We start from the raw sequence: 27431 nt of genomic DNA on the forward strand, positions 1-27431 counted from the left end.
CATTTAACAGATTGTAATTTAAAAATGGAAATAAAAAAATTGTTTTTGAATAACATTGTTACCAAATAAAAAAATTATCTTGAGTGATGAAAATCTTCTTCCTTTACGCGCTCCTTTGCTTGTCGGTTTGTATACTGCACTGCAGCTGTCCAGTTCACAAGTGTCAAATATGATTGACGTAGGACGCACTTCGCAAAAATTACAAATCTTTCAATAGAGTGATTAATTTTGTCCCTCACTTTTTTTCTCTCTCGCATTTTTTCTTCACTCTCCCGTTGTTTTTTTTAGGGAACTCTCTAAGTTTTTTATTTATTCATTTTTTCAATTATTTACGTGACAACTAATTATAAAAAATAAGCGCTGGCTACTAGGGGCTTGGGCAACTCTCTAAGTTAATTTTAAGTTAAGTTCATTTTAGCTAAATAGCCAGTTGCTCTCCAAAATATTTATTTATTTCCTCTTATTTATAAATCAAAGAATTTAGTGCATCCTAAAGAGTCGAATGAAAATACTTTGCCTTAACAACAGAGTAGCGCATGCCCGGTATTTGTTAAAAATAAAAAATAATAATAATTGAAGTACACTTCTGTTAGGTGTTAGGCCGAGCTCATCCTCTTATTTGTGGTGTGCGTCTTGATGTTGTTCCACAAATAGAGGGGCCTACAGTTTTAAGCCGACTCCGAACGGCAAACATTTTTTATGAGGAGATTTTTCAATTCAGAAATACACTCGAAGATTTGCCTGCCGAGGGGCGACCGCTTTAGGAAAAACTTTTTCTTCATTTTAGTGTTTTACGGCAAAGTGTTTCATAGCCACGCACCAACCCAATCGGCTACGGCGGCCGCTAGTTCGGTATTTGTTAGTACTAAATTAGTACAAAATTGTTACACATCTTTATACATACTTTCTACCTCAGATGCAAGGTAGTTGTAATATGATACTAATTTTATAGAAATTTTAGTTAAAGTACTTTCCGCTTCCACTGTACTCCAAGGGGCCGAGAAAATCAGTTTGCTTTCAGCGAAGTGCACTTTAAGCGAATATATTCAAAACCACGTACCTTAAAAGTTGAAAATGATGAATTTGTTATGTTTTTTTGGTGTTAAAAAATCTTCCGATTTACTTGGTTTTCCGCAATTCAAATGTGACGTATAAAATATTCTTTTTGTTGATGTCGTTTTTAAGATGTCCTTACTCATAAAGCAGCTTTGAATAATTTTTTACTTATTTTAATTTATTAATTTATTTAAAAAAATTTATTTTGCTTATTGCTTCAATTGATTACTAGATTTAACAGAAATCTGGTTAGGTTTTTAATTTCAGAGGATCCAGTTCAGAGATATAGTGGCCACCGCAAAATTACTTTTTTGAGAGGAACTCCAGGAGATCAGTTTTAGCTCCTTTCAAAATAAATATTTTTACTAATACTAAGTCTTAAAATACAGTTAAAAGATAACTTAATATGTGTACAAATTTGTACAATTTAAAAGTTTTCTCAGAAAAAATTCTGGAAAATTCGCTTTTTTCGGCCTTCTAACTGTATATAACCCCTTAATATGAATATGCTGTCTCAGTAATGCTTGGTAGCCACTAATATATAAGGTTGTGATCAACAGATAAAATATTCTATTAATCGACTTCTTGGGTTAACTTATGCACAGAATTTATATGCACGATCAATACCAACATCAACGTAGTCATTAAAGTTTCTTCACACTTTTAAAGCACCTTGGACTTTTTGTATTATCCCTAACTAACAGCTTTCTCTTTGCTGTGCCAGACATATTTACACATACATTTTCTACTAGAAGTACTGGCATTCGCTCCTCCGAGATTTTCCCACCAGTTAAACGTTAAACGTGTACCTCTGAAGCGAAGCATTTTATTTGGATTTATGTAGTTTTTAAAACAAGCCAGTCTCAACACTATTGAAAATGTCCTCTAATCTGAAATTTCAGCTGATTTTCGGTGATTTTTGCAACCAATCGTTAACCAAATCCATTTTCACTGCAGCCGACTCTACGGTAATTTTTGCCAGAGTAACACCGTAACGTTTTTTTAATTTTTGTATCCGTCCATCGCTGCACTTTAAATTAAAGTCGACAAGATTTCTGGCAAGCTCTTCTGTTTTCCCTTTTAGAATGGAATTGCTCATAGTCGAATTAATAACCCTTTTTTTAAGCGCACTTCTTTAATAAGCACTCTCCAAGGTCTTCAAAAATTCGATTTATTTATTTTTTTATATTTTACATTTCTATTTTTTCAAATCGTAGAGACAGTTTACTTGCTGTTCATTTTCTTGCATATTTCCTTTGGTTTCACACCTTGCTGTAGTCGTTTAATAATGTCGTACTACGCTTTTAACGAAAATGACTCTTGTTATGGTTAGATGATCCATTTTGAGCTTAAGGGAGGGGTCTAGGGTTTGAGCATTTTTTTAATGAATTTTTGAGACTTTGCTTTAGAGATATGAATAGTGAAAATGTATTTAAACTTTTTGTACATTATAAAGCATCATTTCAACAATATTGTACTAAATTTTTGTAAGAAAATATCGGGAAATAAGCCGGTGAAGTAACTTTTCCGAAAACGCCTTTTCCAAAAGGTGATTTGCGGTGACTATCGTATCTAGTTGTAGAATCACCTGAAATAAAAAAAACAGAATTATTTGGTTAAATTATCACCAAACCCTCCCCCCCACTGGCTCCGATTTTTTTTTTTTTTTCATTTTTACGTTGCCAGCGCGTTTTTGAAGCAAAAAGTGCGATTTTCACTGATTTTTTCGCTGTATAAGTGGAAACCGCCCTTAATGTAAAACAAAAAAGTGAAAAATCTCTCAGTGGGGGGGAGGTATTTTATATATAGAAGTTGTATACCAAATTTGAAAAGGATCGGTTAAATATTGTTGAAGTTCTAATAGTCACGGACTTTGAAAAAGTGGTTTCGAGAAAAACGCGTTTGAAAAAAAGGCATTTTTGTAACGCTCCGCTCCAAACGCTCGCAGCTGTCGCAGAGGAGTGGGGACAAAAACGTCTATAACTCCAAAAGTTTTGCTCCGATTGAGCTGAAATTTTTGGACAATATTTTTGAGATGATTTACTATAAGAAAAAGCTATTTCCAAAAAATCGATTTTTTGAAAGTCAAACCCTAGACCCCTCCCTTAAGAGATTTTTATGAGATTGAAAAATACTTTGAAAAATAAGTCGATGCCTATTAATGAAATAAACAAATGATTTAACAGCTGGCAGTTCCATATAACTAAAACTCAAAGGAACAGCGGACAAAAATGTTGGCACAGCTTTTGACAGTGTAACCAAATGAAGTATCGGCTTTGCATATAAACTTAGTTCTTATAAGTCGTAAGTTCGCCTTACGCGTCGAGTCTCGAAAGTACGTATCTCGCAATTCGCGTGCTGCTTTTTGATTTGGTTCGTCTTAACCTGAGTATCGTTTAAACGGAAAGCACTGCCCTTGTAAACATAGCCAGTAAATGCACGTGGTCAGCCTTCTCTCTAGATTGGGTAATAGGTATGTAACTACTTGAAATTTATATCGTATCTCATTCCATCATAAATTCATAATGGAAGTAATACGAATGTGAAGTCATAACGTAAGTACACAGCTACGAGCGTAAAGCGATTTGAACACACAAATGGCTATTTGTACATCCCGGGGTGTAAGAATGTATGAGCTTGTGCAGTGGTATTTCTATCGCTGTTTACGATAAGAGAGAGTATTAATAAATTTATCTGCCTTCGAAAAGGTTTATTTAACATTTAAGGCGGTTCGTCATTAGTTATCTCTATCGTTATTAACTGTATTGCGGTCGTTCAACTGTGCTGTTCTTGCAGTGTGGTATGTAAAATTGCTTTAATTTTGTAAATAAATTAAGAGTAACAACTATCCGGAAGGGCCCAGGCTCAAAACTGTGAGCATGAACACCAAATGATAGAAAATATTTTTTTCTAATAGAAGTCGCCCTTCGGCAGGCAATGGGCTGCCTCGGGATGCATCTCTTAAATGAAAAGCTTCTCATAAAAATTAAACAACAAATTAAAAGAGGAGCTCGGCCAAGCATTTGTCAAAATGATGCACGCGTCAATTATATACAGTGGCTCAATAAAGAACTCGGACATACATACATTCAGCTTCAATTTCAAAATGTGTGTAAGAAATGCAAGTTAGATATTTTTATTTTCATATTTTTTTCTGGGGTATTGAACCAGGATTTTAAAAATAGTAACAATAATTTACAAAACCATTACCTCCTTGAAATAAAAAATTGATCAAAAAGAAGTCGGACATCTGGCGTTATTGTGCTTAGTTGGTACTTTAAAACGGTTGTTTGTTAAATAAAAGTCCAAATTATAATCATGGGTAGACAGCGTGGACAAAGCTCAATTAAAGCCAGAAATTTAATTGTTAGTCACGGTAAATCGCAGAAATTGTGGATTGACCTTGTTCGACGGTGATAAAACATTTCCAAGCAACAATATCCGTGAAAAATAAGAAGAATTCGGGACGACCAAAACTGTGGACGATGGATAGTGCAACAAATTAAGAAAAGTCCAAATTTGAGCGCTCCTAGGCTTGTAACAAAAGTCGCCCAAAAGTTGCCTAACTCTACTTTACATAAACGTCCGATTTCTTTTTTGTCATGTATTTTGCTCAGTTTTTATGTTTTTTTTTCTATGTAATACGAATGCGTTGAAGTTTGTTTGGGTTTTTGTAGTTTTGAAAAATACGCTTGAAGAACGGAAATAAATGTGACACATAAACACATTGGATTTGCATTTTAATATATATTTTTTATTTAAAGCCATATCATTTGGGTGTCCGAGTTCTTTATTGAGCCACTGCAGTTGAATGTGTACATGAAATAAATATATTTTGACTCCAGCGGATAAAGATTCGTCTTTGCATTGACCTGAGTATGATAGAAGAAGTTCCATGTTTTTTTTTCTTTTTTATTCGTAAAAACAAGTTTTAGCACAAATAATTCTTTTTTGACAATATATTCTTCAACTTGGAATAATATTTAAGTAAATCTTAAATTTTCTAATTTTGTTCCATATTTTCGTGAAAGTAAATATAACTTTGCAGTATTTTTATTTGCCTCAAAGGAGGCAGCCGCCGCTATTTACTGTGTTGTTAATTCCAGTATTGTGGATCAATTCCCTGCCTAATATTGTTTACGTTAAATTATTTAAACTGTCAGAATTCATAAACAAATTGTCAAGTGCGCTTGAGTTCTGTTCAAATAACTGTATTTTGACTGTCACATATTTTTTGTCAAAGATACATATAATTTGTGTGCAATTTTTGTGTTTGCAAGTTTCGCCTAAAATCGTCGGAGTTTACAATTTAAAAGTATAACAATACTGCTTTTGGTTGATCACTCAATAAGAAACCATTTTCCAAAGACAGTTGCATCAACAACACTTTTGCCATTTGCGTATTCAAATCGCCTTACGCACCTACATATGACTTCACTTTCACTTTTGATGCTTGCGATATCAATTTAAATTAGTTACATACATACCTATTACCCAATCTAAAGGGAAGCCTGAATACGTGCATTTACTGGCTATGTTTACAAGTACAGTGCTTTCTGTTTAAATTGTACACAGAACTTCCGAACTTCCGGCCAAATCAAAAAGCAGCGCCCGAAATTACTACTTATAAACTTTTCGTCGCTTAAGCCAATTTCTCTTGCTGGGGAAACCTTCGAAGAAGCGAATGCCAGTAGGAAGTATGGCTGGCACAACAAAGAGAAAGCTGCTAGTTATTGGTAAAACAATAAATCCAATGTGATTTAAAAATGATGAAAGACTTCAATGACTATGTTAATATTGCCTTATAACTGCTGAAGAGTTAGATGATAAAGCAATTTTAAATTCTGTAAATGTACAAGCTACTGATGACTACGAAACAGACGTCAGAAACGCAAACCCCAGTTACGGCTTTAGATACCATGTGCAGTATAATTCGCACCCGAAATTTCTTAGACCAGCTGGCTAAAGTAAATTGTAGTAAAACAAGGTAAGCCGGAAAATGTTTGCTACAATGCTTTTATATGTATATATAAAGGGTTTTCCAATAACAGGTGTAATTTTGAATATACCGCAATTTCGGTAGATGTAACTTTTGAAGCTATCATTTTTTGATATTTGACGAGTAGAAACTACGCCATTAATAAAAAAGGAACGATACACGCTTAAACAACGCATTGCAATTATTAAAATTCACTACAAAAATGGTGAAAATTTGGCAGACACGGTTCGTAAACCTTGAACATTTTTGGGTCATCGTGAAGCACCTTGTCGGACCGCAATACAGAAATTGGTGAAAGAATTCGAACTGTTGGGACAAGTTAGTGATGTGAAGAATAAAACCCGTGCACGTCGCTGAAGAACAGCCGAAAGTATTGCAGCCGAGAGGGTTGAACAAAACCCAGGTTTGTCCATTCCTCGCCGTTCTTTGGAATTAGGCATTCCACAAACGTCATTATATCGTATTTTGCATAAAGATTTGGGTTTTAATGCTTATAAAGTCCAGTTAACACAAGAACTCAAGCCGGCCGATCATAAACAACGTCGTGTATTTGCTGATTGGGACGTTAAAATTTCATGCATTTTGGTTGGTTTTGGTTTCATGCATTGGGACGTTAAAATTTCATGCATGGTCCGGAATTCCATCGAAAAATCATCTTGAGTGATGGGGCTCATTTTAACCTCGGTGGCTTCGTCAACAAGTAAAATTGGCGGATCTGGGGCTCAGAAAATCTAAGAGTTATTGTTGAAAAGCCTCTCTATCCTCAACGTGTGACGGTTTGGTGCGGTTTATGGTCCGGCGGAGTCTTTACTTGTATGCAGAGACCTTACTTTTTCGAAAATGAAGCTGGAGCAACAGTTACGGTGAATGGATTGCGCTATCGGGAGAAGATTAACAATTTTTTATGGTCGGAACTGGATGGTATTGATCTGGACAACGTTTGTTTTCAACAAGACGCCACTACGTGCCACACAAGCAACGAAACCATTAAACCATGAAACGATAAATGATTAAAAAGAAATTTGCCTAAAAACACGTCGAAAAAAAAATATTGCCCAAACAAGACCCAAATCACATCCGCTCGCCCTCAATCTCAGCAATTTAACATTTTACGCACCAGCCTGATGAATCTGGGATTAGCCGTTATCTTATGGTTTGCATACTAAATTGTTGTAATTCAGGATCAGAAAACCTGAATTTAATTCTCAATTGACCAAAGAGTTGTGGGCGATTCTTTCGAATTTTTGTTTTTCGTATCGCTGTAGTATTCAGGGTGATCTATTTGTGATAGGAAATGCACGATTTTGGACTACCTCATTGAACCATTTGTGACTTAATGTGCCTTTTCTGTTTTTTTATTGTCTTAATCCTAATCTTCTGAATAAAGTATGGAAAAAACCGATCCCTCTGTCTTGTTTTCAATGAAAAATCGGCAAAATGCCGTACCAATATTGAATACTTAACAAGAAGGAGGATATCAGCAAAATGGCAATCATATGAATATTCAACAAAAGGAAACACACTTACATACACTCATATTTTTTCATGATATTTTTTACAAATAAGTATACAACAAAGGCGGCAGCAATGAAAAATATGTACAAGTACATACAATAAAGCTTTCTTCATTTCGTGACTGCTCTTATAACTTTCGTTTTTATCCGCTGCTTAGTTGCTTTTAATGTTGATTTTCTTACAAAGCCATAGTCGGAACTCATATTAGTAATGAAATAGTTTTTTTTGGTTTGCATTGTTTTTTGTTTTTGTTTAATTGTTTGTGCTGTTGGCAATTCAATTTCTGCTTGCGTTGCTGTGGCAGCCGGTGCTCATTTATTGATGTTATTGGGTTGTTTGAACTCAACCAACCATCTACACCGATTTAAGTGCGCTCCAGTTACTACTACAACGACCGGTATGCACACATCCTTATATTTATTTTTAGAAAATATAATCGCCATTACACTAACCCATATTCTTATGTATGTACCCAGCAAACACAAGGAAACATATTCTCAAACACTGATAAAACATTAGTTCTCAAGCTGAATTTCAACATACAACAGCAATTTTCTCAAATCTTATGCCTCAACTTGTGTTGATGTTGAAGAGTATTCAAAAAAACATGAACAACTGCAATTTTATATGCAAAATGTTTAATAAAAAAAGTTTATATAATTAATTACAAGGTTGGCTGGAAACGTACTCTGTTTGCATATTAAATAAAATAAGAAATTCACTAAAATTATGAAATAAAATATAAATATTAGATCACTTGCTACCGGTTGGGAAAATCTCATAGATGTCAAGAGGAGAATTCTAATTTCTCAACTGCATATATACGAAAATCTCCAAGAGCCTTTTAAATTGAAAAAATCCGCTTGTTGAGCTGCGGATTAGCGTTGGAGATTTGATAAAGCCACTTCATGTCAAATGCATCTCAAGTTGATATCAATCAAGAAGGTTTGTTGGGTAAATATGTGGTGGGATATTACATAGGTTTATATTTTAAGCATTGTGCGCCTTCGTATCCTCTTTTCTCATAAATCTGCTTGTTAATTCTTATCCCTTTCATATTTATCCTTTATTTTCATCATACAATATCTTTATTATGCCGATTGCTATTCTATTTTCCATTCTATTGTGATAAAGAAGCAGCGAAAGCGCATCCGGATTTGTCCCATTGAATGGACACGGACATACATACATTCATAGATATGTATCTAGTAGGACTATGCACGAGGTGTGTTCAAAAAATAAGAAGTTACACTCGTTTCGAAGATATGTTCACGGATTTAGCAATATGTGTAGCATGTTTAGTTTTTTTGTAAGTGGCATAACTAAGACAAGTGCTTTGCGCGTGTTTTGCGATTTTGTGCTATTGAATAAAATGGGTCAAAGAACTTGCATTAAATTTTGTGTAAAAAATGGAATTAAGTGTTCAAAAACACTTGGAATGTTGACAATAGCATACGGTGAGAGTACTCTGGGTCAAAAAAATGTTTGCAGTGGTACAAGCTTTTGAAAGAAGGTCGAGAAGATGTGAATGACGACGCTCGCTCTGGACGCCACAGTATATCAACAACAGCAAACCGATGAAAAAGTGGAAAAAGTGAAGAAACTTATTATGGAGAATCGTCGATTCACAATTAGAAAAGTTGGTGAGGATGTCGACATATCGGTTGGCTTACGTCATGCAATATTTTCGGGAATTTTGGGCATGAAACGTGTGGCAGCGAAGTTCGTTCCAAAATTGCTGAATTTTGACCAAACACAACGTCACATGAGCATCGCTTAGGAATTATTGAATGACGTCAACGATGATCCAGATTTGCTGAGAAGAGTCTTAACTGATGACGAATCATGGGTATGTGGTTATGTTATCGTCCCAATGGAAGAGTCCAGTAGGGCCCAGACCAAGAAAAGCACGCAAAGGACGCACATTTCATTGAATGTTAAGGTTTTGCTCACTGTTTTCTTCGATTACCAAGGCGTAGTGCATCAGGAGTTCTTACCGCAAGATCGTGCGGTAAATACAGAGTATTACCTTGAAGTTATGCGCCGTTTACGTGAAGCAATACAAAAAAACGAACGGAGTTGTGAAAAAGAGATTCATGGCAGTTGTATCATGATACCGAATCGCGGAGGGAGCTCGAGGACATATCAAAAAGTGTATATCAGAAGAGCTTCGAGGATTGGAAAAAACGCTGGCACAAGTGCATTATTTTTATGTCTGAGAGGGACTACTTTGAATGGGATAATATAGAAATTGATTAAGAAATAAATACTTTTTGAGAAAAATGAAAATTCACCTTATTTGTTGAACACACTTCGTATTTGCGCATTTGTAAATCGATTTATTTGTAGCCTAACATTCTGGAATTAGATAATCGCAAAAAGTTGAGTTCTGTTATTAAGATTTATATTTCACCAGTTTTTCTTCACTTCACATTCTTCTTACGACATACATAATGGTTATGTGTCACAGTATAAAGGAATCAAAATACTATATTCGTATATAGACATATACCAAAGTGCTCAGAATGAGGAGAGTAGTCGATTTGGTTGTGTACGTCGAGTAAAAATTAAAGGTGTCCCCGAATAGCCAAACGTCATATATGTACATATATATGTGACGCTTTTATTCAGTTGTGGAACATAAGGCCTCCTTTCCAGGTTCCAACTCAAGTCCTTGATTTCATGCAAAAGCTCGTCAACTGTATCAAGTTCTGGTTTATTTTTATTAGTTGAGGTAGCAAAATGTTGAGTTTAAGGTGACCAGGTTATTGGCCTACCAAACCAGAGTCTTAGTACTGCTGCTGCCAGCTGCGCCCTCAGGCAGGCTTTGGTTCTGCATTTCATCTGTGCGTTTGTAATTTATGCCGCCATTCTAGTCTCGGTCATAAGAGCCTTGTTTGTCTTAGCAGGATGAGGTGAGGTTGACAGTTTAAAAGTAGTGTCTGTGTTTTACGCATATTCTTCCATTACCACCGCCTGCGTTAGCGAGTGGCAAATAGATGAAGCAACTGGCATAAATAAACATATGTCGACAGTACTGGAAAAGAGCTTCGAAACCCCTCATTTGTTTGGAAGCACTTAATGAGTATTTGTAAGATCACATTCAAACGGGAAACTTTTGTTGATGAAACTCGCTACTTGTGATGTTCATGCTATGTCAAAACCCTTTGTGTTCTCGTTCTTCTCAATGCTGTTGTTGACTGTACATATATTAAAATCTAACAATTGCAAAGTGTGTGAATACGGCGGGAACATCAAAAGGGAATTCGCAAAGTTGAAGCAACAAAAGTTGCCCTGTATGAACGCGATATATGGAAACTTGCCTAATATCAAAAAAGACAGTTGGTAGCAATGAATATGAACTAATAACTTTGTTGGTGCGTTCACATACGGACTTTTTATTAAGTGATTAGGGTCCAAATATAGCGGAGAAGAATCGAAGGTACTTTAAGATATTTCAATAAAAAACGGTTTCATTGCTTATCGAAATATGGTATTCTCCATGGTGATCAAAAACCTTCTACATTCGCTTGAACCAATTTTCTAACCACTTTATCCAGTCGCGTAAACGCACAGATTTACGCCCAGCAAAAAGTACGGCTTTTTCAATTAAATCGACTACAGCGCCACCTTGCAAGACAATAGTTGGCCTAGACATTTTTTCTATCCTAATCGGTCATCTGTTTTACGAGTTATATATAAGTATTAGATTTGGGAATAAGTTCGTAGGGTTTTTCTTTTATTTAAACAAAAAACAACAACAAAATCAATAAGTTATATACGAGGTGTGCTAAAAAAATAAGTCAAATATTCAAATTTCGCGGTGTTTTACGTGTTCAGCGATTTTCCGCCGGTTTTTGCTGAGGCGCTTTTTCATGGCAGAAACACACTCCGAGGTTTGCCATTGTCTGCCGAGGGGCGACCGCTATTAGAAGAAACTTTTTCTTAATTTGGTGTTTCGCGGCGATTCGAGCCTACGTTATCCGGACTTTGAACGGTAGTCACGCAACCTCTTCTATTTACAACCTCTTCCCACCTCCCGACCAGTTTTTTGATGCTGTTCCGTCAAAAATCGCCTAGTCTGGTGTCAGAGAAGTTGTTGAGTCAGTTCTTAAAAACCTCTTTGTTATCGTCCTTCATATGGTTTGACAGGGAGCGGAAAAGATGGCAATCGGTCCGTGCAATGTCCGGAGAATACGCCGGACACTGACGAACCTCCCATTCGAGCTCTTCGAGGTCGGCTTTGACGACTTGTACAACATGTGGCCAGCCGTTGTCGTTAAGGAGTATGGTTTGACCATTCCGGTTAGGTCTTTTCAATCGAATAGCCTCATTCACGCAGTGTAACTTGCTGACCGTGGCATTATTTTCGAGGATTTCCCAATGCACCATGCCCTCTTTGCCATTCTTTAGATGAAGATCTGGCTTGACTCTCGGCTTTGGCGTATCTCCTGGAGCCACCCACTTCTTTATTTAGCTTTATATTGATTTATCTCCCGTGACGATTCGATACAAAAAGTGCTAGTTATGACCGCGTGTTGCTCGATGGCGGATGGAATGCTGAAAAGCAAGTTGAAGGCGGCTTTCTTTGTTTTTTTCGATGAGCTCATGAGGCACCCAGACTTCCAATTTTTCGATGAATCCCATGGAATGAAAGTTATTGAGAATTGTTTTATGATCACAGTTCATTTTGCCACCAATTCACGACTGGTTTCCTTCAAAAGTGATTTGACACGTTCTTCATCCAGTTCAGAAGGCCTTTCGCCGTATAACACCTTTTCCATACATGTTGCAATTATCCCGGGCTGCTTCGGCAGCTTTTTGACCTCGATGAAAAGCAAGGAAGATGGTATAGAAAATGCTTAATAAAGGGTAATATTCGTTTTGACCTCATTAGAGAAACGAATAAATAGTTATTGCTGTACAGAAAGAAATGAATGCTCAACAATGTTTTAAGCTTTGACTGAAAGACTTCATTTTTAATCCTATAAAAATTATCAAAATTATGTGGAAATCCTACTAGCTATGAGACACGAGGAACTACCAGAGTCAGATAAAGGTTCCATAAAGATAGGAACCGATTTGCATACACCACTAAAGCTGACACAACCTCCAGATTGCGATTTGGAGGAAAATGGGGGAATTTAGTAAATGACCATGCCCTTTTTCGATATAGCAACAAATAAAATGAAAAGAAATGTGATATTTCATTAGCCAACAAGAGAAATTATTGATAAGTAAAATTTTGAAATGGAGTTTTTCTAAGAAAAATAATGCCATTTTGGTTTCGTCTATTCCGTTCCGGTAATTCGCAGGTCAAAAAACACCTCGCTTCGGAAGACGAATGGTAGAAAATATCGATAAAATAATAGAAATCATCCAATTTGACTATCATGTAAGCACATCGTCGATTATCTAAGAACTAAACATAGCAAAAAAACAATTTAGAAGCATTTGAATAAGGCTGAATGCAAAAATAGTTCGATATATTGGTGCTACATGAGTTAACGCAACAAAGAATTTTTGAACAGAACTACTATCTGCGAATCGCTGCTTAAATTTGACGATCCCGAAGGTAATTCTTTGTGTTTGCCGATATTCTTCAACTATGAACCGCTCTCCTGCGACCAAACTCTTAATTCCGACCTTTTTCATATGGTCCCGTACGGTCAACAATCCGGCCATATGAAAGAAGCTTTGGCCAATAGTATAGCAATTGTGTCCGCCAGGACAACGTCAAGCCACACACATCGATTGAGATTCGTGTGAAGGAAGCTAGTCCAAATTAAATTTTATTAAAATCTACGCTGGTTTAATATAAAGCTACTTATTTATAAATATAAAATTCAACAATTTGTCAAGCCATCACGTAATAGTGCAGGGCTAGAAGTAGGAGATAGCGCCAAATATTCAATTGTAATTGTCGACAAAAATCTAAATTGGAACACGAATGTAGAGGACATCGTAAGGAAAGCTACTGTAGCTCTATTTTCATGCACAAAGGCCATAGATCGCAGGTGGGGTAATTTTCTGCAGAACACTCACTGGATGTATAGGACCGTTAGCGGATCTACCCTCTTATACGGTGGTGGTGGATGGCTATCGACAAGACTACGGTTAGAAACAGGTTTCAGAAAGTTCTACGTATGGTGCTTATATGTATCAGCGTCGGTTTTAAAACCACATCCACTGATACTCTGAAAACTCTTCTTTTTAGCTCTTCTGGATTTGGTTGGTAAACAGAATACAGGTAACACTGCTGCTCGGCCTGCCACAACTAATCAAAGACGCGACTTAGGTGTAGGACATTCGGCCATCACACTCGGTTTGGGTCAACTTATTCTTTTGACTATTGTTTGAATGAGCCATATTTTAATAGATTACTTAGTACTTGAATTCCAGCTATATGTGTGTCAGTTGACATTATATCTGGTCGGAAAAACTGCTTACGATTATTACTGGTGGCTCAAAGTTTGACGATAAAGTTGGTTCGGTGTCTACTGTTAAAAGCCAGGCGAAAGCGTTTCCTAATCACTATAGCATTTTTAAGATCGAAATTATAGACATTAATGAGATGTCTGGTTAGGCAAAAATGTGACTATCCTTAGAGAAATCTATATTTATCGTTCTTGAATGATACTGATGACCTTGGGGATAGGTTAGAATTTAAAATATAACGGTTTAACGAGGAGTAGCAGGCAAACTGCTGCTGGGGTATCACAATGGATCGGCAACAGTCACTTCTACTCAATGGTTTTCAATGATTTTTAATTTATTAGAAAGAGTAACTAGCCGAATCCAATTTTCTTGGAATTTCCGATGGTCTTATACTTTGTTTCAATAATAGTGCGAGCAATATTGCAACCTTACTCTTTCGTGTCCGCCCTTCGTCGACCATAACATTAATTGGTGCCTGGTCCGATGGTGGTCACCGTCCGTTTATAGTTATTTCAAAGCCTCTATAAAAAACTGATATGGTAATTTTCCTTCAACTTAAAAATTAATTTAGCAAATGAGCTGAGATCCTTAGGCATTATTCTCGTCAAGCTGGTGCAGAGATTTGCGGCGAGTTGATTTAAGTCTGCAGCAACATTCTCGGACCGGACGAACAAGAGCATAGTTTCTGTTGTCAATCAAGAAACAAATTTTTCGAAACTTTTTCAAATATTTATGTTTAAAAGGCACGGTTAGTGCATCCGTTCAATCGAAATTTCTTTTTAAAATTCGGCAACACAACATTTATTTTGGCAATTAGTGCTCAGTATTTCGAAACTTTGGGGAACCGTAAAGTGATTCATTTCATACTCAAAAATCTATGGCAGTGAGTCTTTTGAGGTTGAAAAAAAAAAACTGCCATTGTCATTCAAAGAGAAACTAACTAACGGCCAATCCTTCATAACTTAACATCGAATTCGCTGGTTGACTCAAAAAATACAAGAAAAGTGCATGCAGGCCACATTACTTAACTGTGAGGCATAATGTCGCTTTTCACAATTGGTGTATACAACTACTATATACAACTTAGTTCTCATTACACTACTTTATGCTTTTCCTGCAGGGGATTTAAAGAAGAAAGTGCATGGCTGTAAACTATAAACGGGCTCGCTTTAATGGCGTACTCCCATGAGCAATCAGCTAAAATAAATAAATATACGAGACCACTAACTAACCACCCTTCCGATTATAACAAAACCGGCCCCTCTCCCACTGATTAAACAATGCAATTTCACAAAGCGTGTGAATCTGATAGCTTTCACAAATCTTGTCTGTTGAAAAATTTCATTTGGTAGTACAATTAGCTTAATTGAAAAGCTCGCCTAAATTTACAAACATAACATACATATACTCGCATATGTCTGAGTTACACTTATGGCAAAATAATAATACCTATATTCGTAATGAACATACCAAGCCGAAGTAAAGGGTATTTGAAGTCAGAGTCTCTCCTTCGAAATTCAAATTATACTCATAATTTGAATAGGAATTCATTATTAGTTTATTTACGTGCGCGTGTGTCAGGACATAAATTTGGCCTATATCAGCAAATGGGAGCCGGATTTTATTTTTGAAAACTTCACTTCTTTTTCGTTTATTCACTTGAACTTTGTCTGTGAGGTGGATTCACTCACAAAGCGTTACATCGGCGATGTTCAGGCAAAATTGCTGCAGAAAATCATTATTTTATTATTCTCGATATATTGCAATTGCAATAAAAATATCATTTCATTGGCTGTGTGGCATTTCACAGTATCTTCTTAATACCACATATCGTTGTTAGCAGATACCGATATATCGATTTGTTGATGTACAAGGATTTCCAGCTGCAGATTGATGTTGTTGTTATTGTAGCAATATAAAACATTCCTCATATATTTGCAAGTAATCCGCTAAAGTGACAGTTCTTAGCCGGGAATATGCAGACCCGAATCGCTCCGCTAATGTAGAATCGACTATCGTGAGAACGAGCAGCATTTTGATCTTCCTGAACTTCCAACTAAAACTTTTCAATTCACTCTATTTTCAGAGCTCAGTTAAACGACTGAAACGACACATTTTTGCGAAAATGTAAATTTCACTGATCCTCCATTTTTGAAAAAACAGACATTTTTTGGTAATTTTTAAATTTTCTGGAGTCATCGAACTGTGACAGCTGCCAAAATGTCAAAATATTGCTCGAAAATAAATTTAAACTTAAAGGCCCTTTATGACCCGAGCTTTTGTTTTTTAATTTTTTTAATGACAGATTTAGTTCTTTTCACTGTACCAAGAAGTAAGTATTTGGAAGTAGCTGTAATTACCCTCAAAGAAATTCGCGTTCATTTTGTCCGCATGCTTTCCTTTTTCAATACTTTATAATCAGTTCCAAACTTTCAAAGCAAATCAAGTTGGCTAGAAGGGGAAGCACTCACCACCTCTTTTTAAGGTTTGTTTTTCTGGAAACAACAGATGTATGTAAGTGATTGTTGTAGCACTTGTTTTTCATTTTCTTCTACCAAATTTAGAGGAAAGTGCCCTCATGGAGCACAAACTTCATGAGCATAGCATTCAATCGTCAAGTTCAGAAGATTATTGAAAAACTCTTAAAATAAATTTTATTTGGCTTTCTTGAATTAAAAAGTTGTTGTATAGGTAATGTAACACAAGTGCAAAATTTACTTGGACAAAGAAATGGAATTAAACCGGGAACGTTTCCGTTCCATTTTTTTCACCATTTTCGAAGTGGACTAAGAAGACAAGAATGCAACGATGAACTAAATCATTAAACGGAAACACGTAATTTCCACTGCCAACTCCGTACTCAGATTTTTCAAACGGACCTGCAAAAAATTGGTTGACCCTCTGGCACTAATTGATCTAAGGGAATTAAAAAAAATACTTAATGTGCACTTCGTTGAATGTTTTCTTATGATTCCATACCAACATAAAACCGAATTTTAACTTACTGAGTTTGACTTTTATAAAAGACATTTTTGATAATGGAGTGGATTCAACTGAACTGTTAGAACTTTTGGTTTGTCATGTTCTCCTCAGGTCTCAAAGAGATAAGTTCATCATTTATTTTTATTTTCGATACAAGCCTTTTGGATGGCCTCTACGTACGCAAAACGTTTTCCTTTCGTGACCAAATGCAATTTTCCAAATAAGTAGAAGTCACAGGGGCCATATCAGGCGAATACGGTGAGTGATTGATGGTTAAAATGCGCTTTTTAGTCAAAAAATCAGTCACAAGAGTGGATCAATGAGATGGTGCATTATTATGCGATAAGCCCAGCTTCCTCCTTTGCGGTATTCAGGGTGAATTTGATGAATGCGATGCAACAAACGCTTCAAAACGCCAAGATAGAAAATTGCATTGACGGCTTGGTCCATTAGAACGAACTCATTGTGGACAACTCCCTTGGAATCGTAAAGAACAAATAAGCTTCGACTTATTTTTTGACGTGCACACACCTTTCGTAAGCCCAAACGATCAGTTAGAATGCGATAAATCGATGTTTTGGAGACACTCAATTTCGATTCGATGAATTTCAGCGAAGATTTCGTTTCATTTTTGATAAATTTACAAACAATTTCGATGGAGTTTTCAGTGATTACTGATTTTGGGCGGCGCGTGTGTTCATTGTCATTCATGACCTCACAACCATCTCTGAAACGCGTAAACCACTCACGAACTCTGGCACGAGATAGACAATCATCGCCATAAACTGTGTTCATCAATTCAAATATTTCGGTAAAGATTTTACCGATTTCAAACCAAAATTTATTATTAGCTCTTTGATCGAAACTCATTTTTGTACCGATGACACAAACATACTGACACTTTAGCCGCAATACCTTCGCTTCAACTGAACTGAATGTCGCTTTCACTGGAAGTCAGCTAGGAATCTAACTTCCAACGCATTAACTCATTAAAAAGATAGCTCCATCAAAAACATATTTATAACGCCAGTCTTATTTATTTTGGACTTCACCTTGTATGAATCTATTGTACGCTGGGAGCTAGAATATGCTATCTTTTGGAGACCCTGTTATCCATATCAAATTAGTAGGATTGAACATGTTCAGAAAATGTTTGCCCTCTATGCTTTGCGTACTTTTCCTTTAACTCCTTCAATTCCATCCTATAGAGGTCGGTGCCTGCTCATGGCATCTAAAATCATTAGATGGTAGAAGGGTTATTCTCTCCCTCACACTCGTTTTCAATTCGATAAGGTGAGCGAGAAAATCATTTTCATAGAATCCCATTGATATCAGCGAAGCTTACGGAATCATGATATTTTCTTATTGAGCAGGATTGAAACTAATTATCTTCTAATGCCTACCTCGCTTTTCAATCCTATTAGTCATATTTTTCCGGTAAAATATTATTTCAAAAAGTTTCTAAATGAATTGTTTAGCTAATTTCAAGGTATTTTATAATTTTCTTTCTTTGTAAACTGTGAGAAATTTTTAAATTATTATAATATATAATAAATGCATGAATAACTAAATTATAAACTGAGAAGCTTAATTCATTAACCAAATCTGCCTAAAGATACATTTATTTGCAGAACTCTTATGTGCCATAAAACTACCACTTCCATGAACTGCTTATTCATCTTCCATTAGCTGTTGTTTAGCTGCATGAGAACTATCGGTACCGATAACTATGATTTGACAGATTTCTGCTCACTAAGGTTTGCCGAGTCGTCATGAATCGTTTGATGCCAGAACAACGCTTCATAATTATGGAAATTTACTTTGAAAAAAGTAAATCCGTTCGCAAAGTTCATTGAACACTGACGGCATCATCGGCCCTTATTCCTTTCGAAATGGAGAAGAAGCTGTCATTACAGTGAATGACTTACGTTATCGTGCCATACTGCCTTAATTATCATTTATGTATATCGTATGAATGATTTTGTTGATTAAAATTTGTGGTAGCTTTTCAACTGGCCTTTTATATAGCTGCATATGGCGCGCACCAGTTCTTATTTGGCAAAATAGTGACAATGTTGCACCGGAAATTAGTGTCACTACTATTCTAGCCTTTCCAGCAGGGTAGGTGACTTCTATGACTTAACATTTGCAGCTAATACACTAAAGCCAACACCAAAGTCCCCATTGAGGCATAGGGATGCCAAAGCGATAGCGAAATTTGAAGACAACGTCTTCTAAGACAGTAACGGTGCCAGCATTGTTGACGTCAACTACCACTTTCATGTTCATACTTATACATACATACACACATATGCAGTTGGATTCTTAGGATGGATAGTAGGACACAGTGACAACTAAATAATATTCATTTCAGTTGCAGGATCAATAGTTGGCAAAGCGCCGAATGCATTTGCCCTGCTAGCACACACATTAGCATCTTCGTATGCAAGCAAATAAAGTTTGTGGGTAAATCCACTGCAAACACATAAGCATTAAGCGCACTAACTGACAAACAAACAACAAATTGCACAGAAAATGAGGGTAAATATCAACACCAAAAACAAATAGACTAAAAAAAGTTAGACGAGATAACAATAAATATTCACTCTGTCACTCTGGTAGGTCTATGTATGTATGTGTGTTATAGGTATATGCAAGCATGCAAGTGTGTTTATTCATATATAGAGACATAACTATTAAATACTATGGGTGGTTTTTGTAATTTCAAAGTTCTCTTTTGTTTTTGGTGTCCCGCTCTTATCTGCAAAGTGAGCTGAAAACATTTCATTTCCTTTTCATTCTTAATGCTCTTTTCAATGAAGTTTTGAAGAGTGGTTTTTCACAAACGTTTCAGCAGATGCCACGTGGAGCAGCTTTACAATTTCTTTATCCAACGCCGAAGCTGCGTATAGCCATAGCCATAAAAGCCGTAGGTAAAGTACAATTATTTTTGTATACAGATATTTAAATATGTCCAAAAACATACAAGTACATTCGCAAAAAATCAATGGTGGTGGCAATCTTTGAGCATTCTATGTACAGTCCTTTTCATTGACGGTTTCTGTTGGCAAACTTTTTATTAACACAAAACTTATGAGAATCCAATGAAGTTTAAGACGTAAACAAGCTAAAACTCTGCCCACGCGATATGCATACACACATGCACAGTAGCGATTTGCCGTTATGAAGCCATCGAAAAGAGTAGGTGAGTTGTAGCGGCGACATGCTTGTTTGCGCTGTGGGTGGGGACACACGTGCAGATGGAAAACACGATATTGTCGTCACGCTTAGTTGAGGTCATACATGAACAAACTACTACAGATGTAAATTTGTCATGATATTCGACAACAAATAAATGCAGAAAAAACTGAAACCGTAATTTGTATTACACTTATTTAAGTTTAAGTAGTTGGCTTGCTGTTTGGCCTCACCTTGAGTTACTTTCGAGTTATGCGGATTAATCAAGTTATGATGAGCTTTTGACTATGCACACGTATAACCTAACGCATACCCAATTGAAGTACAGTAGGTTCTGTTTTTATGCGGCTTTTTTTTATGCGGTTTTGAAATAGTGCGGTTTTTTTTTTAAATTACAAAATGAATGTCGACCTATCGGGAATTGTACATATAAACAAGATTCTAAACCAGCTAAGCAAAAACTCATCACAGATTACATCAGAAATGCTAACCCTACAAGTATGGAAGATATATAAAGATATAATTTTCAAAGATACAATATTTTGTTTATGCGGTTTTATTTAATTATTTCAGATTCATGCGGTCTATGGAACGTATCTATAGTAATAATATGGGACTAGTGCCCTTTTTTATGCAATTATTTCAGATTTATGCGGTTTTAGCATTTGAAACGTATCTATAGTTTTACTATAGAACTAGTAGCTTTTTTTATGCTGTTTTTTTTTATGCTGTTTCTTGCGGAACGTATCTACCGCATTTGAACGATATTATTTTTTATTCATAAATGACAATGTTCAATCTTCAAAACAAAAAAAAAGTTTAAAAAAATATTGATTAGGTTTTTTTTATAGCCGATTCAAAAAGCAAATTTTACATGGCCCACCCTATATATCTTTAGGGATTAGGTGAGGTATTGGGTTAAGTATATGCGAAGGTATGCACAGCTATATGAGCGTGTGGGTGTTTTTTAGCTGAAGAGAACTATCGATATCGATAACTATAGTGTGGCAGCTGAGAATTGCAAACTGTAAGGATTTTTCTGATCAATAAAGTCTGCCAAATCATCATGAATCGTTTAACGCCAGAACTACGCTACCAAATTGTGGAAATTTTCTTTGAAAAAAATGCAACTGCCATGAAATAACCTACCAGATTCTATAAGTAATAAAAAAAACGTTCCAACAATACTTCCAACTTGTATTATCACTTTAAATTCTCCAACTCTTAAAAAGCACCGATTAACTAAAGTTTAACTTCAGATGTCTTTTAGTGTTATGCGTAAAGTAATTGGTAAGGTATACGCTAACGTATTTGTTTTTTTTCATGGAAAAGTAAATTTTATTCTAAGTACAACAAAACTAAACGACATATTGAAAAAAGAAGATTATGTAATTTGAAAAGCCTTAAACCAAAGTGTTTCTTACTCTTAGAGAAATTGAGATCCGAGTGCTGATAGTTACGTAGGTGAGTCATTATAACAACAGAATCTTTGCAAGAACGACAGATTACAACGTTTGGTAATCCAAAGCAAAATTATGAGAGGACCTTAAGCTGATTTTTCGTATACCACCAACACAATCCTAATTTTTGCTGAACTCTATTGTAGACAATCCGCTGACATATGCCTTATTATGCCAGAAAATCAGCTAATTGCTTCAAATTCGCTGCGTACCGATTAACGGTTTGGCGTTGGCCATACCTCTGCATTCTCCACACCGTGGGTTCATTGTATGTGTACGTAGTTCTAGCGTCTACTATATTAAAGTATAAGTTAAGCATTATTGAGTATGTAATATTATAAACATCGGTGAAGTTAAAAGTACTCACCATCTTCCGCCTGTGATGCGTTCAGTGCATCAGTTATAACAAAATAGTGCTTCAAATATGATATTACCAGACCAGTCAAAAATATACCGCTGCGTGGCTACCATTCGGAAGTGCCCAGATTCGAAACTCCTATCGGTCACAGTCGCTCAACGGCAAATAATGGCAGAACCCCGAGTGTATTTATGCCATGAAAAATCTTCTCAAAAAACCATTTGCCGTTCTGTAGGTCCCTCCATTTGTGGAACAACATCAAGACGCATAGCACAATAGGGCGAGGAGCTTGGCCAAATACCCAATAAAGTGTGTAAACACCAATTACTTGCATATATGCATTTATGTATGTATTTTTTTGTCACGCATGCTAGAAACAAGCTGGTGAAATATGCACACGTTTTACAAAATATTATAAAATGTGAGCTACATATACTTATTAGATAATAGTTTAGCACAGTGTACAATATTATTAAAAACCGGTGCTACATCGTTAGCCCAACCATTAACAAGTATCGTTACTGGCTTCAAGGTATTTCTTACATAATTCGAAAAAAATCGTTCATCATACCGATTCATAAGTTTGAAAGCAAGTCGAATGTCCAAAATTATCGCACTATCTGCAAAATCTCTTACATACCTAAACTCTTCGAAAAGCTAGGCAGAATCATGATATTTGATTATCTTCCAAATTTCAGATCTCATATCGCCTTATTAGCCCAGCTTTATTAAGGCAGTAGATCACTGTTACGCGTTTAGGTTTATTCACAAATTTTATCTTAAACCATTATATAATATTATATATATACGAACGAATTGAGTTTTATCTGATAGATATGATGCAAGAAACTTAAGTAAGCTAGGATGAAGACCAATTGAACCCAGTTTTTTCAATATGAACGCTTTCAAAAAGTCGGTGAGATCACATTGTTGGCCTGTAATATCCACTATTGTTCTTAAAGTTCTTTGCTAATGACATTCTGTGACATTTTTGGGATATCACGTCTTTTGCAGTTGAAGTCTTATGCCGTCCATTACGTCCTCTATACGACTGTACTTCAAGAAGACTTTACGAGATTAGAAGCTTGGTGTGATGAAAACTCCGTACCTTTTAATGCTGGTAAAGGCCAGTATACGCAAAGTTACGTTTGATTTCGGTTACAAATTGGGCACTACCACCCTCACCAAAAATTATGAAAATAAATACTTGGAGATCATATCTACAACGAAAATTTCGTTTTCTAAGCATAAAGACTCTATGATTTTCAAGCCTAGATCTATGCTTGGCTTTGTAATAAGGAATTCATAACAGGTATATGATATTTTTACGCTGACGAATTTGTATTTCTCTCTTGTTAGATCAAACCTCGAATATTGCAGCATCTATACGGGTTCATCTTGAAGAATTCAGAAGGTTCAGAAACGTTTCACTAGATTTGCCATTAATTCCCTGGAGATACAATTTTTGAATTGTGACTAATGTATCTCAGCGTATTGTTTACCATATATTAAATTTAAGCTTTAGTATTAGTAATATATTTCAATTGTACTTTAATTGATGAAAGAATGAACAACCAAGTAAATAAATAAATAACTTCATTCATTGTCAAATTCTGTAATAATAAATGTATGGTAACAGTCTCTAGAAAATGATATGAATATCAAAATGTCCATTCGCTGCGTTTCATATTTATTCTGCACAAGAAAAGGAATACATGTTTTGACCGTCAGGAAAAAAAAATTCAAAAGTCAATACGACTTTTCACCCATCTCACAAATTTACTACCATTGATTTGGGTGCACGATCGGGGTTTTACAAGTTATATACAAATTTAGATTTTTTTTCAGCTTTAATAAAATTTATATATTTTGTTCTAGGAGTTTCTGCTTCCGACACAAAATTTCCAAATTTCAATAGCAATGACCCGTTCCTCCCTTGCTATTCTCGCCTTAACAGTGATCTTGAATATTACAATAATTTAACAAATTTTCTGCTTCCCTCAAACCGGTACTTTTTCTTCACGACCAAAATTTAATTTGAAGGTAACTGTTCATAATTTTATTCGTCGTCATAGTTTCTGGTTTATTAAAAGGCGTAAAGTTACTGCGCCCTAGTATAGGGTGAAGGACGTCTCCGGGTTTTACCATCAACATTTTTTTTCTTAAGACTAGACCATTTCGAAGTCTGAGTGAAGTCGGCAATACGAAATCGACATAAAAAAAAAATACTATGCTTTCTTAAGTCCGGCCCTTCTGCCCTTTTACAAAAATATCTTTTAAGGTTTTTGAGGTACGAGGTGGTTAGTTTACTAACCGCTGTGGCGTTCAGCATAAAACTAATCTAAGCAGTAATGAAAAATAAAATGTTATGTATATGCAAAATGCATGAATAATTTATTTCTTATGAAAATCTACAAAACATGTTTTGTCTTTGCGGATACAATGGGGGACTTTACAGGTGCTACATTGAAAAACAGTACGTGCTGGACTTTTTTTAGTGCTGCATTTCGCGCATCTTCGTGAAGTAGATCGCTCTGGCTGATGCATATTACTTTCCGTGCGTAACTCTGTCGGAACTGAAGGCTTATGACGTTTTATCAGAACTGGTAATGGTGATGACGGTCCAGAGCCACTGAGAGAACGTCTGGAATGCTTGCCGTTCTTCGCCTGAGCTGGTGCTAGTATGCCTTCTGCGAAAGTCTTTTGTATCCAATTGGTCCAATTGTGGGTGGTGTTCTTTCTGGATCTCTTTATATACTAAAAAAGCATTCACAACTGCGCAATCCAAGAAGTGAAAAAAAATTCGGTGCCACCATTTGTGCGACTTTCTGTCGATGGCATAAGTACTTTTCAACTGGTCGAATTTATCAATATAGTTCATGCAACTGTTGTACTGCATCACAGCTTCAGGGCATGCTACTTCAGTCCTGTCTCCATTGCGTTCTCTACGAGTAACAACTCCTGCTTTCGTTGGATCTATATAATTGGTGAGAATGAAAACTGATCTTTTGTCTTTCCATTTTAGAACCGCAACGTTCGTGTTACTGACCCTGTAATCATACTGTCCCCGTGACAAATCTTTGTCTTCTTTTAGTTTTGGCAGATTTTTGCGATTAGAATTGACAGTGCCACATGCTAATACATTACAAAATACAATAAATTATTTCATTAGTTTAATTACATATGAACAACGAACAAAATATGACCTACTAAAGTCACAGTGGCTAGTAAACTAACCACCGTAATATTTGCGCTATTTATAGCTTACCTTTACGAGATTCTTTAAGATTTTATCATAAACCAAGGAAACGAACACTAAATAACAGAAAAACACTGAAATTGTAACATAATAAGCACTCTTAGCTTTTTTAATGAATTTCAAACTCTTCCGTTGAAAAATTAACACTGCACTGCATTTTCAAATATTTGAAACAACTCAACCGTCACTTCTCTACTTCAAAGATTGCAACGCGTTGACAAACAAGGGCATAAGGAAGCATAGTAGTACTGCACATTATCGATAGATGGCGTAAAAATATATTTTAAAAAATCGCGAAAAGGTGGTTTCAAAACTAACCACCGAACCTGAAAGAGTTAAAGGTCCGAATATCCACAATCACAACCAACGTGTAAAAGTTTGTTATTGATCACCTAATGCTCTTTTTAATATCTTTAGTCTACCAGCAAATGCACATTGTTTAAATAACAATTCCGTACAACTAACGAAAGACTAACTAAACTAGCACCAAATCAATTAATTCATGTCTGTTAAGAGTTGCGTTTCAGCTAAGCAAATATTAATTATTCACTATCAGCGCGGTTGGTGTTGCTGGTGCTGCTTTTTTCTTGCTCTTGCTACTCTTTTCTTGTTCTTGCTATCCCTGAACATGAGCAACACCAACCACAACAAAACCTCGAAAAATAACCACAACTATCAGATACCAAAATATTCATCTTAGAATGCTGAACACAGCGCGAGGATAGTCATGGTCACAGGAAAGAGACGTTGGCTATGTGATGCACATCTTTGCACTTCCTAATTTTGTGCGACGTGTAAAGTAGGTCTTCATCGGATAGTACATCTCTTGAAATTGATGACAACCACAAAAGTTTGTAGATTAATGATCTAATTTTCGTGGTAAATTATATGGCTGACCAAATCGTTACATGCAGCTTTCATGCGTACTCCTATGTATGATTGATATTCATATTATATATATTAAAAATATATGAATCTGCGTTTACTTACTAAAAGTAAACGCAAAAAGGCATACGCGTTCGAATGTACGCATGGTACTGACTGTCCTTTTATAAATAGAATTGAGTATGCCGTGGGGCAAATAGCCACCCCAGCGTTTGATGCAGATAGCAAGCAAAGTGCCCCCTCGTCCTCACTGCATTATATTTCCAGATTGAAGGTTTGGTTTCCAAAATCAGCTAATTTCTTATTTGGTACGGTGAATTATTTCTGAAAAGAAAATTAGAAACGTAAATAACTAGAAAAGAAGTGCTAAACTTTATATACCCATGCAGACTGCAATAAAACTTCATTTGGACCGGCTGTTGATTTTTGGAATCATAACTATAGAGAATCAGAGTTGGGCGCAGTATGTGTACCAAGTTTGGTCGAGTTTTATTATGTCAGTGAATTACATGCATTTACATAAAAGTACTGGTGGCGCCGTTCATCTTCCAACATTTTTGTTGCATGCATTTCTTTTTTTTGCGTCCTTACTTCTGAGTTCCAGATCTGAGTTATTTTGCTCCATTTATAATAGAACTTTCAGGTTTCTTCCTTTTCGAAAATTACCGTTATATGGAAGGGGGTGTGTTAATATGGGTAATATGTGTACCGGGTTAGTTTCACTCAAATTTATTAGTTGGGGCAAAAAGAAATCCAATACTTTTAAGTACAATTTTTACACAAATGGCTTAAAACTGTTTTATCTTGACCTTTAGCTCCTAGGCGATGATACGACTACTAACGTGCGGGTCAATTTCGATTATTTCTGTGATTTTATCAACAGTTTCGACATTATCGACATTACCTTTAAGATCAGAACAATCGTCGAAACCAAAATTGCACATTATTAGCAGTTACAGTATCGGCACCATAAATACCATTCACAATTTCAAAACTAGAAAATGTACCGATTTTTCTCTTTATTGACTTCCGTTTTTAAAACCAGTTACAAAGATAAAGCTAGAGCTAGAGATAGATATAAAGATAGCGAGAGAGATAGAGATAGTGATAGAGATGGACATAAAGATAGAGATAGACATAGAAATAGAAATAAAGATAGAGATAGGAAGGCACAGCCAACGCGCCCAGCCCTATTGCGAGTTTCCAAATTATTCCCATATCTGGTGGAGTCAAAACCACGACAGGCACAACGGGTGATGGAGGTTGACATCCTGGAAGTCA

At 35.9% G+C, this 27431-nt stretch overlaps 1 long non-coding RNA gene across 1 annotated transcript in view; it reads left to right on the forward strand.

Annotated features, from left to right (window-relative positions):
• Positions 1-27431, forward strand: part of LOC128859722 (uncharacterized) — a 70731-nt gene that overhangs the window by 15859 nt on the left and 27441 nt on the right. The gene's annotated exons all lie outside the window — the stretch shown is intronic.

Source organism: Anastrepha ludens, chromosome 4, assembly GCF_028408465.1.
Source record: "Anastrepha ludens isolate Willacy chromosome 4, idAnaLude1.1, whole genome shotgun sequence".
NCBI lineage: Eukaryota > Metazoa > Arthropoda > Insecta > Diptera > Tephritidae > Anastrepha > Anastrepha ludens.